The following is a 13644-nucleotide window of genomic DNA, read 5'->3' on the forward strand; positions in this document are numbered from 1 at the left end:
ACAGTTTAATTAAAATATTTCTTCTGTTAAAAAATAACAGACAATAATATTTATAATATAAATAAGGTAAGTATATATTTTTTTAAGTTATAAATACAATAACAATAAATATTGTTAATATTTATTATATTAAAAAAAAAGAACTACATAATTTTGTTTTAATATATTATATACACGTAAAAATATTCATTTTAGTACAACGAATTTTAAATTATAGGTAAAAATAAAAGAGGAATGAAAATAAATATAAAATGTTATTTAAAGAGTGGTGAAAATAATGTGAATTGTGAAATAAAATACCTTCTTGAGCCGACGTTGTCTTTAATTGTCACTGACCGTTATTAAGTGTGAACTGAACAAAACTTTTCAAATTAATTTTAATTAAGAAATTCATTATAATAGAGGTGTAAATATGTCGATTGTCGTATTTACATAATGAATAAAATCATTGGAATTAAGTTCCCAATTTACTTGTATAAAGATTTACAGCAAAAGTAACACGTCGTCAGTACGTCCTGGTATTTTATCGGCAACATACTATTGAATTTCCTCGCTACAGAGAAGCGCTGGTCCGTATCGCCACCCTAGGTTGTCTGGCGCCCCGGGAGCCGTTACGGTCCTGCTTTTCAAAGAAGTTTGCAATCAATATGAAGCATATTTTTCTTTTCTAAAGATAAATATTTGTTGCTCAAAATAAAAGCAATTTTAAAGATGCAATGTTTCTGGAAAATGCATTTACAAATATTTTATAATAAATTATGAAGAGAGTTAAATAAAATGATTTAGCTACTGGGGCTAAAATTAAAATAAATATATAAGAAAATTCTTAGATTTTTATATTGAAATTTGTTATGACATTGAAAATACTAAGAGCATAATTTAATATTTATGTTGTTTTATAATCTGTGTTATTGCCTTAACATTTAAAAATATTAAAATAGGAAATATAATTACTCTTAGTTTTAAGTAAGCAAATCTTTTGATTAAATTTCTAACAGGATCTTATAGTCTTAAAGTAAAATAAAGAAATGATTTAAAGTTAACGTCTCCTTTTTGCTGCCAGGGCTAATCTGGACGGGGCCTACTTTGTTTACGCGGAATCCGAACCGCGGTCCTCGACCGTATCATGCTCAATGGTCTACCGACTTGGCAAGTGTCTAAATCGACTCTTACTCACGAGACATCCGATCTCATCCGTCCTCGAATCGGCGTGAATGAGCAGTGTGTGTCAATAGATTTTACACTTTTGCCTTTATTGGACAACAGAACGAAATAGAATTTCTAACCGGTCACCCGTCCATCCACTAGTATTGCCTTACGTCACTTAACTTCGGTGTTCTAATGGGAACCGGTATTTCGACGTAGCTGGGCCGTTGCCTACTTATAGTCTTAATTTTGACCTACAGTTATCCTAGTAACTATCATATAGAAGTTATAAATGTGACTTGTTGGTATACGCACTTAAATATTTTTACAAAATGTCTATATGATCTATCCAAGATGAATGTCCCAATCACATGTCAAAAACTGGATGTCGATAATACCAGAATTTTTGAATTAAAACTTCTTTACGCGCGATGGAAGTAAAAATTGAAGGCCGTGACGCACGAGACGTGGGACTTGAGAGGAAAAGTGGTAACGTTGACTTTTTGATCTTGGTGCGTCGTAACTCGGGCCCTAAAATCAGCTAGGGGGCTGAAACTTGGAATGTTGATGTGGTTCTGCGAGCCCCATTTTTCATGACAGTTAGTTTTGACGTAAGAAACGCCAAAAGTTGATGTCGTTCAATCGCGACCAAATTTGGTGGGTAGGCTATGTGAGCGACGGCGACGGTGCGCAGAGTCCCACCCTGCAAAGTTGGATACGACGTTTTGTTTACATCTTCATCAGGGTGGGACTAAGGATTTGATACTGAAGAAAAATGTAGGTTGATTTTGGCATAATTGGTGACGGGCTACAGGATGACGCCCTCGACGTTTCGAACCGATGCCTCTAAATGGACGAAATCATCAGGATTTTTCTCTTAATTATGGGTCGATTGGAAACAAACTCGTATCCGAATGGAGTTCTCAGACGGACAGATGGACAGACAGATAGACAGACGCAAGTAAGAAGAAGTTTCACTTCAAATATGCGCACATAGTGCATACACAATTTTTTACCAGAATATCACTTTAGGTTATGTAGTGTAATTCCCTCTAAATATATTAATATAAAATTCATACCGCATCGTTTATAGTACATCATTTAATGACAAATTATATTTACAATATGGTTTACTTTTTCCTATTACAACCTAACCTTTAATCAATATAATTTATATATTACAAACATACCTATGCATTTACAGATATCATAAATACTAAATTAAGCTATATAAACTCAACATTAGCTCTATAAACATCAGAATATATATTTAACTTTATGACTACAAGTGATTTCAGTAACATTAAAAGTACACAGCATATCAATAATATTTTGAGTACAAATTATGTCAATAAAAGTCTGATATTAATCTGAAGTAAAAGTAATAAAATAAATATCACTTTATTTACGATCTGTTTTTCCTGGCGCCAAAAAGTTATTACGGTTCTGTTTTCTCTGTAACACTACAATTGATATCAGAAATTTTGGTCAAAAATTTGCCAGATTTCTTTAGTTTATTGTTATTTCCGACTGCGAATGGCGATAAAAATTCAGAATTTGTCCTACATTGTTCGAGTCAACAACAAGGTCGAATGGGGATGCTGTTTACTACGGACATGTTTATTGATTCTTTTCTAGTTATATATTTTTAGAAAAAATATACAGGTATATACTTGCAAAATCACACATTATTTAATTTCAGTTTGACTTACGTAAAATGTGATATCAACGTGTTCAATTATCATTAAATAGTTTACGAGGATTCAATTTTAAATAAGATAAATGACTTTCGAAAATATAAATATGGCAGTTGGATATCAAGATATTGATAAAAAATGGTAATTGTAGAATATCGAATCCCTGGATATAGGTCGGTTTCTCTGGAATGTTCTATATTACGGACTTCTCAGACTTCAATTCCCCTATGGAACTGAAGTACTGGTCTACCCTGATGACATCGCCTTAATTATTAGGGCTTGAAATGCAGAGGAAATAGTTACGATAGCAGAGCAGACAACGTCTCATGTATGTTCCTGAATGGAACAGTCGGGATTGGAAATTGTCCCTCACAAAACAGAATGTGTTTCACTCGTAGGAGGTCGCAAATTATCAGGCCGGGACATTCTAGTAAAGGACAAAGCCATTGTGCTTAAAAGTACAATAAAATATTTGGGAGTGGCGTTTCAAGCCAGAGGTAATTTTACTCAGCACATTCGCACGGTAGCGGCAAGAGCAGAGAAGCAATGTATACTGCTATCAAAGTTTATGCCGAGCTGGTCCATTATGGGAGAAACCAAGCGCAGAATATTGGCGGCCGTTTAGACATCTACTATATTGTATGCTGGACATCTACTATATTGTATTTCCAGTTTGGGAAGAATCCGTTGAAGTGAAGAAGTTAAGGGCAGTTTAAAGGCGATTGACGCTGCGAATATGTTGAGGGTACCGCTTTATATCAGCAGATGCTGCAGAAGTAATTAGTTCCATGGTACCAATAGACCTTCTAATACAAGAGAGGATGCAGAGACAGTCGTATCCAGATAGATCGCGAGAGAATAACCGAGAAATAATACTGAACACATGGAGCAACAGATGGAAACAAAACATAGACGCGAAAGCACATTGGACAAGACAACTTATACCACATATAAAAACTGGATAAATCGGAGCCATAAAGAAGTTAGCTACGCTATAAGACAAAGGTTTTCGCAACACGTATGCCTCAGGAATTATTTATAAAAAATGACACAGCAGAGCACGCAATACTGGAGTGCAGAAGGTGAACGAAATATATTACTAGTCTAAATACAGTGGAACTAACTTGGTTCCAACGATGCTTAAGTCAAAGGAGAACTGGAAAGCACTCCGTGAATATATGGAAGTGCTGATATTTGTAAAAGAAAACGGAGCCAAAAGGCTTGGAAAGTAAAAATAATTTTAATGTACTTACCATGTTGCTCATGTGTCCAACTTGCACTGAAGTGAAAGAGAGACAGGTATTGATTTATAGAGCGCGTCAACAGCGAGGGTTTTTTAGCGCTCAATAATAAGCTTTATTTAATATGAGGCTATTTTAAATTATTTTTAGTTAGATATTAAAGTTTTTTCGTTATGTTGATGCTGTCTAAGAATTCCATAACTTTATTAATCTTTAAAATGTTAAAAGGCGCGAAAATATTCTCATCGGTAACAGCATTAATAAAACTAGACCTATGGGAGGCAACAGGCTCAATTAACTGAAACATCACAAAACCGCTTCCCCCAGAAGTAATGCCAAAAGGTAGTTCCTCGGGGAGACACTTCAACCACCCCGACAGTACCACTTACGTAATGGTTTGCAGATTTTTCCCCGCCAAAAAAAATTGTAGAATACAGTTGAATAATTATTAAATATTCTGTTTTACTTGTAATTATTTATAATTAATTAATTATCAATTATGTATGTTGAAGTTGAGTACTAATTAGTATTTAAATATGACTAGTAGTAGAAGTATATTCTTACATGGATAGGTTGTAGTTTATCTTGAAACTCTATTTTTTTGTATCTTATGTCTAATTTTGTGAAAGATATTGCTGAGGATCACTATGATTTTTCATATTTATATCTTAGTAATCATATTTAATTGCTATTCCATATTTATAATTTTGTTTACAAATCAGATCAAGAAATCATCAAAGTTTATAAACAATTTCTACCCAGTGATTTTTAACCTGAGGCACCCAATACAAGTATTAAATGCAATACTAAAATGTAACTTTATACGAAAACTTTTTTAACTTTTAATGGGAATACGTTACACAATTTTTATAAATTTAAATCGTGATACCAAGTCATTATTATAAAAATCATTTAATTTACTAAACGTTATATGAATGTTACTAAATACAACAGTTAAATGCATCTCAATGGAGAAAAAAAACCTTTTTCTAAAATTAAATGAATAGTTTAAATCCAACGAAACGAATAGTATAAATAATTAAACAAAATGTTTAAAATCCACTTGAGAAAAAAATAGAGAAACAAAAATAACTATCATTAAATTATCGTTCGTATTGAAGTATATATGACTGGGAATTACTCCTTTCTTTAAAATTAATAGCAGAAGAATTTGCTGGTTTAGAGATTCATATAGTAATAATTTCCTGTAATTCCTAAATAATCATATCATTATAAATACAAATTGGATTAATGTATCAACATTCATCTATAATTGAATAACAATACGATTAACAATATTTAGTTTAGCAAAATATGCAAACATCATTATATTTGTATTTACTTAATGCTCATTATTTATTGATAGATAAACTGTAGTAGGTATTTTTTAAAATATATTATAAACTAAACACATTTGATAGTGAAAACCTTTCAGGGCTAATTTCCAGTTTAATTTAATAATAATAATTATCAAATTTTTTATTGACAAAATAATAGTGTATACAATTAAAAATAAATTTGTTTGTTTTTATGATAGGTTAAGTCACAATCACAATCAATGAGTAAGAAAAGTAAATATAATAACAACGATAATATTTAAAAAAACTATACACATTAATACAAAGTACACAGCATGATTTTCAATATATTTACAATTATTAATGAATAATACCTATAAACAATAATAATTTATAAAGAATATAATAACAGATCATATTAAAAAGTAAAAATTAAAAAGTAAAAAATATTAAAATTAAAAATTTTAGACATAATAACAAAGACTTAAAAAAATTTAAATTAATCAAATAAAAATTAACAAATTAATTAAGTATTAAATATTATTATATTATTAATTAATTAATAATTATTATAATAAATTTTTATTCAGATAGCTCTAAAAAAAATTTGCCACAAATTTTGCATGTTTATTCTACAGATTTTTACTACAGGAAAAGAAAGCAAAAATAAATGAACAAGGTTTAATATATGATTAAAATATTGTTTTACTAATGCCAATTACCTGGTTCTGTATAAGTTTCTAAACTAAACTAATTATTTATACTGGCCGAACACGACAGACATAAAGCGTAAAATGGTCCTTTGTCTGGACCTACTGCAATAATTGCTGTTTTCAATCAAAGTCCTATTGGTCCACACAACACCCTTTCACTACTGTCTAGATTAACTGACTTACCTGCGGCCCAACAACTTTAATCAAAACGTTTAACTTACGTTACGGCTATATTACCGGCAAACAGGCGAGCAGGGTAATTAGTTGTAACAGGAAAATTGAACTATTTTACTTAAACAGGAAACTACTTAATGATGTAATTTACTAAAAACTAAGTAGAATTAACTTTCTGTAAAAGGTAATATTCTTTTTTTAATACGGGATATATTTTATTGACGTATTTCTACAGCATGTTCCCGGATTGTCTTTTACAAGGGGAAAAACTTTTATTATTGACATTACGAGAAAAATACATTCTTCATAAAAAATTTTATTCCTTTTTTAAATTTCCATACCGTTTTAGAGAAAATTAAAAAAAAACTGAAATAAAGGTTGAATTTTTTCCTAATAATCAAACAGCGTTTCTATAGTAATATAATTTCGTTTTCATTCTCTGATAGATTGTTGTTGATTTGTTTGTGGTGATAACCATCTATCAAAGACTGAAATCGAATTACCATAGAAACGCCTTTTTATTTTTAGGAAGGTATGGAAATTTAAAAAGTATAAACGGAATTTTACCCAAGTCAAATTAGTTAAAAAAAGACCTATCGGTGGAAAAAATTCCCACATATCATGATTTTTTTAAATATTAAGTATAACTTTTAGTATATATATTGATTTTATAAATTTTAGATGTGATGCGTTCATATAAATCACTCATTGACTGCGCAACTTATTTGTTAACATTGGTAATGTTTTTTGTTCATTTATTTTGCTTTATATTTTTGTGTAATTAAAATAACTAAAACCGACATTATGCACATAATATATTAAAGAAACAGAATAAATAATAATATATTTATAATGAATGTATGAATTATTATGTTTCTGAATTAATTTTTGTGTCGGAAATAAGAAGTACCTTCATAAAATTCTTCAATTCAAAAGTCTTCTAATGAAAATTAAAGCACCTTACCTTTAATAACATAGATTTTTTGTAATTTAAATTTCATAATATATTACACGATATTGTGCAAAAGTAAAAAAAAAGTAATTTGAAAGACCTACTAAATTAAAAAAGTAAGCGATACATGCATTATTATAAATAATAAATTAAAATCACTTTTTTAATTGAATACAAATTACTTGTCTAAAACTGATAATATGAAATAATATAGATAATTTTAAACTATGAGGGCTCATGTTATATGTATGTGGATATCATTATTGTATTCAATGATTGTAGGTTGAGAAAATTCGGAAATCACACTTTCATAAGCGCTTTTAAGAATCTTCGAAATTCTGCGGGGACAGACTGATACTATATTGGCGAAATGAATTAGGTAGTGCAGTTTCGTAAATATTACACTTACGTTAACTGTACATACAGGAATAAATCATGTAGAATATCATCGCAATATACAACCTCAGGGAACCAGACTTCAACTGCTAATGCCTTAAAAGCTTCGTGCTACTTTAACATTAGAAAAATCTACTGCAGGTGGGGATAGAAATCTTCAACTCCGAGCAATCATGGACCGTAAACCATGATTCTTGGTTTTCGTATAATTCCTACAATATTTGCAGCTGCGCTAAATGCTGTCGTATACTTTTTTACCGTAAAGCAGGCATGCATTAATCTTTAACTTGTAGTCATTATTAAGCCCTGTGTGCACTAGTGCTCTCCAACGGAAGACATAAAGTCACGATGTAATGAAGACTTAAAAGATAACATAAGAACCCCTTAATATTACTATTATTAAAATGAAAGGTTAAATTTAGACTTTAATTGGATTTTAAATGCGAAAAATACAATATGAGAAATAGTGTTAATTTTGTCAACACTGTAACTCTTACAAGGTTAGACTTTTTTTTCTAGAAAAAAGAATTTTCTAGGCTTCAATTTTCTAAATAAGGTATTTTTTCGTAGGTGTCATATTTTCCGAGATATGAGCCAAAAACTCATAAAAGTGACATTTAACCCCTCCCCTCTCCTCGACCTCATCGTCTATCTTCGGGGACTTTTGAAACATATCAGCCCAAGTCTAGAGAAATCATTTAAAACCATTTTCAAAACTGTGGGATTTTTTTCCGCCCATTTTTCTAATTTGGCTAGGCTATTAACCATTTTAGAAGAAGAAAAAATTTCACTTTTTGTCTAAAATAGATCAAATTAACACTTTTTGTCTAAAATAGATTATAATGGAATTGGCAGCAATTTTTAAAATAGCTAAAATTTGTTTTTTTCGAAATATCTAGTAAGCCATGAAATGAAAGACGCATATTTATGACCCCACAAAACTGCAATCCTTTACCCATTTAACTGACTCTCTATCTCCAGTAGTTTCCGAGTTACCCATAGAGAACACCCTAAGAAACTCACCATGTATACTAACGTACGAAATCTAGTTTTTATTTGAAAAAAAAAATAAAAAAAATGATATGGGGTTAAGCGAGGGGTGTCTCACTTGAGCAGAAAATGTACATGTACTGCCAAAATATCACTCTACCGCCAAGCGACTGCCAATGCCTGCGAAGAAGACTGCCTATGACTGACATGTAATTATCATAGCCGACTGCCGTAAGACTGCCAATGACTGCCAGCGACTGCCAAGAAAATGGACATGTAATTCCAATAGTGAAACACCCATCGGGGTTAAGTCACTTTTGAGGAACACCTGGTATATGTTATTAAAGTCAAATGAACCATATACAAAAGTTAAAAAAAAATGTAATTAAGAAATTTACTACTTAGCAGATATTTCTAATTTATTTTAAATGATATTCCAAATATAGCGATAACTAATTCAGCATACAAAATTAACATGCTTTTGAACGATATTTCGTTCGTTAATTCCATATTAACCTCAAAACACATCGGCCGGCCCTCTTCCTCTAATTTCCTCAGCTAATAGAATCATTCGCAAACCGCAGAATCCGGCCGGCCAGGAAGCCGGAGGACGGTCCCTTGTCTGGTCCTCCTGCAACGACCGCTGTTTTCAATTAAAGTCACATCGGTGCACACAACGCCCTCTCGCTACTGTTTGAATTAACTGGCTTACCTGCGCCCCAACAACTTTAATCGTTACGTTGGCGAAATTACCGCCAAACGCGGCCCGACTGAACAGGGTAATTAGTCGTACGAGGAAAATTGAGCCGTTTTACATAAGCACGAATCTGCACATATGCAGATGTTGATTTCTTGTAATGAATTAGTACGTTAAGTTTATAAGCTTTTATAGTAGACTATAATTTATTGTAAAATGATCCTATCATTTATTATGTTACTTATTTTCTGCATCTATTTAAAATAAAGTGCACTCAGATACAAAGAAAACGCAACGGAGAATTTTTTCGAGAAGTTTGATGTGTTATATTTTTTTACTTTTAGTTCTATTTTCATCATTTCTTTTTAACAAACTGTATATATCAGCTTTAATTCGTAAACTCAGTTTCTTATAAGCTATTTGTCTTATTATACAAGATTAATTAAAGGGTAGTTTGTTTGAAAAAACTAATAGCTCCTGTTACGGTCAAGTTTTCTAATCGGTCTTTTGTCAAATTCTTCCTAAATTCGGTCACTTCTTAGTTTGACTACAATGAAGAACTTTGTAAAAAAAAACCTATGTACCAGTAAGTAATCTTATGGTTATGAATGTTTTTAATTGTTTTGTATAATTTAAAATGTTTATTATGTTGTTTTTAATATGTAGAAGATTATAATATATCGTTATTAGTTACAATTTTTAATAAATATTAAAAAAAAGAAGTAAATTAAAGTATTAAAGAAGTAAATTGTAATTTTAAGCTATGTGGATCAGCTTGAATATTGAGGTGATCCAATATTCTTAAAAGTTTTATTTGTTCTAACTTCCACCAATGCTCCTTCTCACCACACTCACCCTCTACAATAGAATAACTTTTACTGGCAACCTTTAGTAAGTATTACTTTTACTAGTGAGTCTTAGAAATTACTAAGAAAACTCGATAAATTTCTTTAAAATATGTCATTGACTGATCCAATGCGTAATTGTTAGCATTCCCTAGTGAATGTTAAATGTTAACAATCACTAAATTTCCGAATTTCATTGTAACACTGTATACATACATATACATAGAGAATTTTATTACTGCTGTTTCGCTGTTTGTCGTCAGCAAAGTTCTTTCTGCTGTGTAACAAGTCGGGTCCTGAGCTCCATTAGAAATTCATTGAAAGTATAAAAATTTTTATACATTCAAGAGTTTTAGATCCAGACTGGTGTTCTGACTCTCCTAACGTGAATAGATGTAGCAGGTTAAATGAAAATTTGTATAAACAAGTGAAGATGAACAAATGTTACTGAATAAGCTGTGCTCAGGCTCATGCGTGTCTGACAATTTAATATGCATAGATTAACATTAAGTGGAAATATTATTGAAATAATAATCTTGTTATAAATCCAACACATATGCGATATTTAACAATAAAGTTAAGCTATGGTTGACACACCCTTACAAATACCATGTTTTTATTATGGTAATCCAAAATGAAAACTATGGGTTTGTAAAATTATAAAAGTCAAATAAATTTTATAATAAAAAAAGGAAAGAAGTATTGGTATAGTTCACTAGAGAGTAATAACCGCAGACACGTTTTTCCGGCTTATAACCTTCATCAGTACAGTGTTTCGAAGCGTCCAGTTTGGTAACACCACTGTGCGTAATAACAAATATCCAAAATATCTGGGGATTACTCTAGACCGTAAACTCTCATTTCGAAAACACCTAGAAATTGTTGCTGGTAAAACCAGAACACGAAACAAAATTATACAAAAACTTTGTGGTACTTCTTGAGGTGCAAAAGCAACAATACTTCGGATCTTCGCCCTTGGCCTGGTATTCAGTGTGGCAGAATATTGTGCACCCGTGTGGTTGAACAGCCACCGCACAAATCTTGTAGACAGACAGCTGAACAACACCATGCAGCTGATTACAGGGACACTCAGATGCACACCTAGTTACTGGCTTCCAGTTCTGAGTAACATCCTACCTCCAAATCTACGCAGAAACTAGGCTCTTCTTAGAGAATTTGATAAAATACTAGCTAACCCAACGCTACCTGTTCATGAAACACTTCATGCTTTACAGGTGAATAGACTGAAGTCGAGAAATCCACCTTTGCGAACAGCTAAACAACTAAAAATCAGTAACTACAATTCTCGAGAACAGTGGCTTCAGTTATGGAGAGAAGTGGCCAATGCGCACCTATACTCCTGGTTCAGAAACAACTATTGCCAGACACCGGGTACCGATCTAAACCGGAAAACATGGTCAACTTTGAATAGGATATATATATAGGCTCTGGCCATGGAAGATGTGCGGATTCTCTTTATAAGTGGGGTAAAATACCTTCCCCAGAATGTGATTGCGGATCCCTCACCAAACCATAATCACATAACTAGAGAGTGCAAACTACGCGCTTATGGTGAAGATTGAAGGGACTTTCTGGAGGCTTCTCCAGCAGCTTTGGAATAGATAGGGCATCTAGATGTTAATATGTAGTGTTCGTAAATACGTTTTTTTTATTGTCTTTTTATCATATACTTGTTTTTTTATATTTACATTGTAATGTTTTCACTTACATTGTAGTTTATTTTATGTCTATGTTTGAGAGTCTCGTCTTCTTGCATGTATATGAGCCATACGATAAATAAATAAATAAATAAATAAATAAGTACAGTGTTTCCAAGTTAAAAGATGATAACTTGAAGACGGAGAAAAAATTGGGAAGAATACATGGAAAAAACAGGAGCTTTTAATTAAGTATTAGTTCTAAAATCAAAATTTTGAAATAGATATACTAATATGTAGTAAGTGTTGATAAATAATTTTTTACATACCTCATTAATCATACATTAAGCAAGACTCTATAGAAAGTCACAAAAAAAACAAAGTTGATAGTAACACGAAATACCTCATTGCCACCTATTTTATAGTAGAAAAAATAAAACTAATATAAAGTTACATCAAAGAATTGAATACAACAAAAAATTACACAAACTGAATAAAACCGTCTATTGATGAACTATTTTTATATATTTCTCTAAACAGGCGTGGGTTGTTTGTACCTAGAGTTGCAATTAAATTGCCGTTGTCTCTGTTTACCTCATTTTAATGTTTAATTACCATGAACAATTTTATTCAATCCAGTTTAATTTTCACAATATTGGCGATGTAAAGTTAATTAACAGCCGGCGAATTTATTATTAATTAATAGCCCAAGTAATCACTGCTGCTCTAAAATGCACAATGTAAATGAATAAATGTGAAAGAAAAACTCACGATGTGATTAGTGCTGCATGCTTCGCTGCAAAGTTATTGAATTATAAAGAGTTATTCCTAATTATAACGGGGGTTACTATTATTTACTCACTTAATATACAGTTTTGATGTAATCTGAAATAATGAAGACGGTATATTTTTATTTACTGTTCTATGTCTAAAAAACTGTAGAGGCAACGGGTAGACGTTATCAGATGCTGATAACGTCGGAGTAATATATATGTTAAAGGCGGTAAATCCTAGGATAAGCGCGGCGAAACCTAGGATAAGCGCGCTAAACCTAGGATTTACCAATGAATTAACACCCCCCAAATAACCACGCTAACCAACTCGAAATGCGGTGAAACCTAGGATTTACCGCATTTCGGACATTTACAGTGACATATACATTTAATATACAGGATGGTGCGAACTGTATTCCGGAAACGTCGACAGCATATTCTGCAGATAAAAATAAGTAAAAAAGTTCGTATAAATGCTTAGTTTTGGAGATACAGGGTGTAGAAGTTTCATTTTTATTTCGATTTTTTCCAAATAATTTATGAAGTAATAGCTATAATAATTTTAAGCTTAAACATGCTTACTAGCAGACCTTGCAATCGAACATTATTCTTTTTAGAACCCCTTTTAGTGCGAAACGTACAAAATAGCTTAATAGCCGTAAAAGCTCATAGCAACTTTACTAGAATATTTTGAACGAAAAAACGGTAGTAATGGCGTTTTATGTACCTTAAGTGCTGTTAAAAAGATTAGTTTTGTTCATGTAAATAATAACAGTTTATACAGGTTACCACATACGACACGGAGTATTGTAACTAAACGACTAGATTTTTACAAATTGTAAGTTTTGGGTTCGTTTAAGGACTATTAGAACTACAATTCAAAAATATTTTTACAAGATACAGAGTGTCCCAAATAAGTAAAAAATATCAAAGTTGTATTTTTTTAAATGGAACACCCTATATATTATTACACTTTTAGTTCCTACGATTAAAATAAAGGTAAATTTGATTAAGGTTTATTACACTTAAACCTTACCGTTTTTGAAATATTTTTAATTTTGTGA

This window comes from Sitophilus oryzae, unplaced genomic scaffold (genome assembly GCF_002938485.1).
Source record: "Sitophilus oryzae breed Bouriz unplaced genomic scaffold, Soryzae_2.0 scaffold_1184_pilon_pilon, whole genome shotgun sequence".
Taxonomy (NCBI): Eukaryota; Metazoa; Arthropoda; class Insecta; order Coleoptera; family Curculionidae; genus Sitophilus; species Sitophilus oryzae.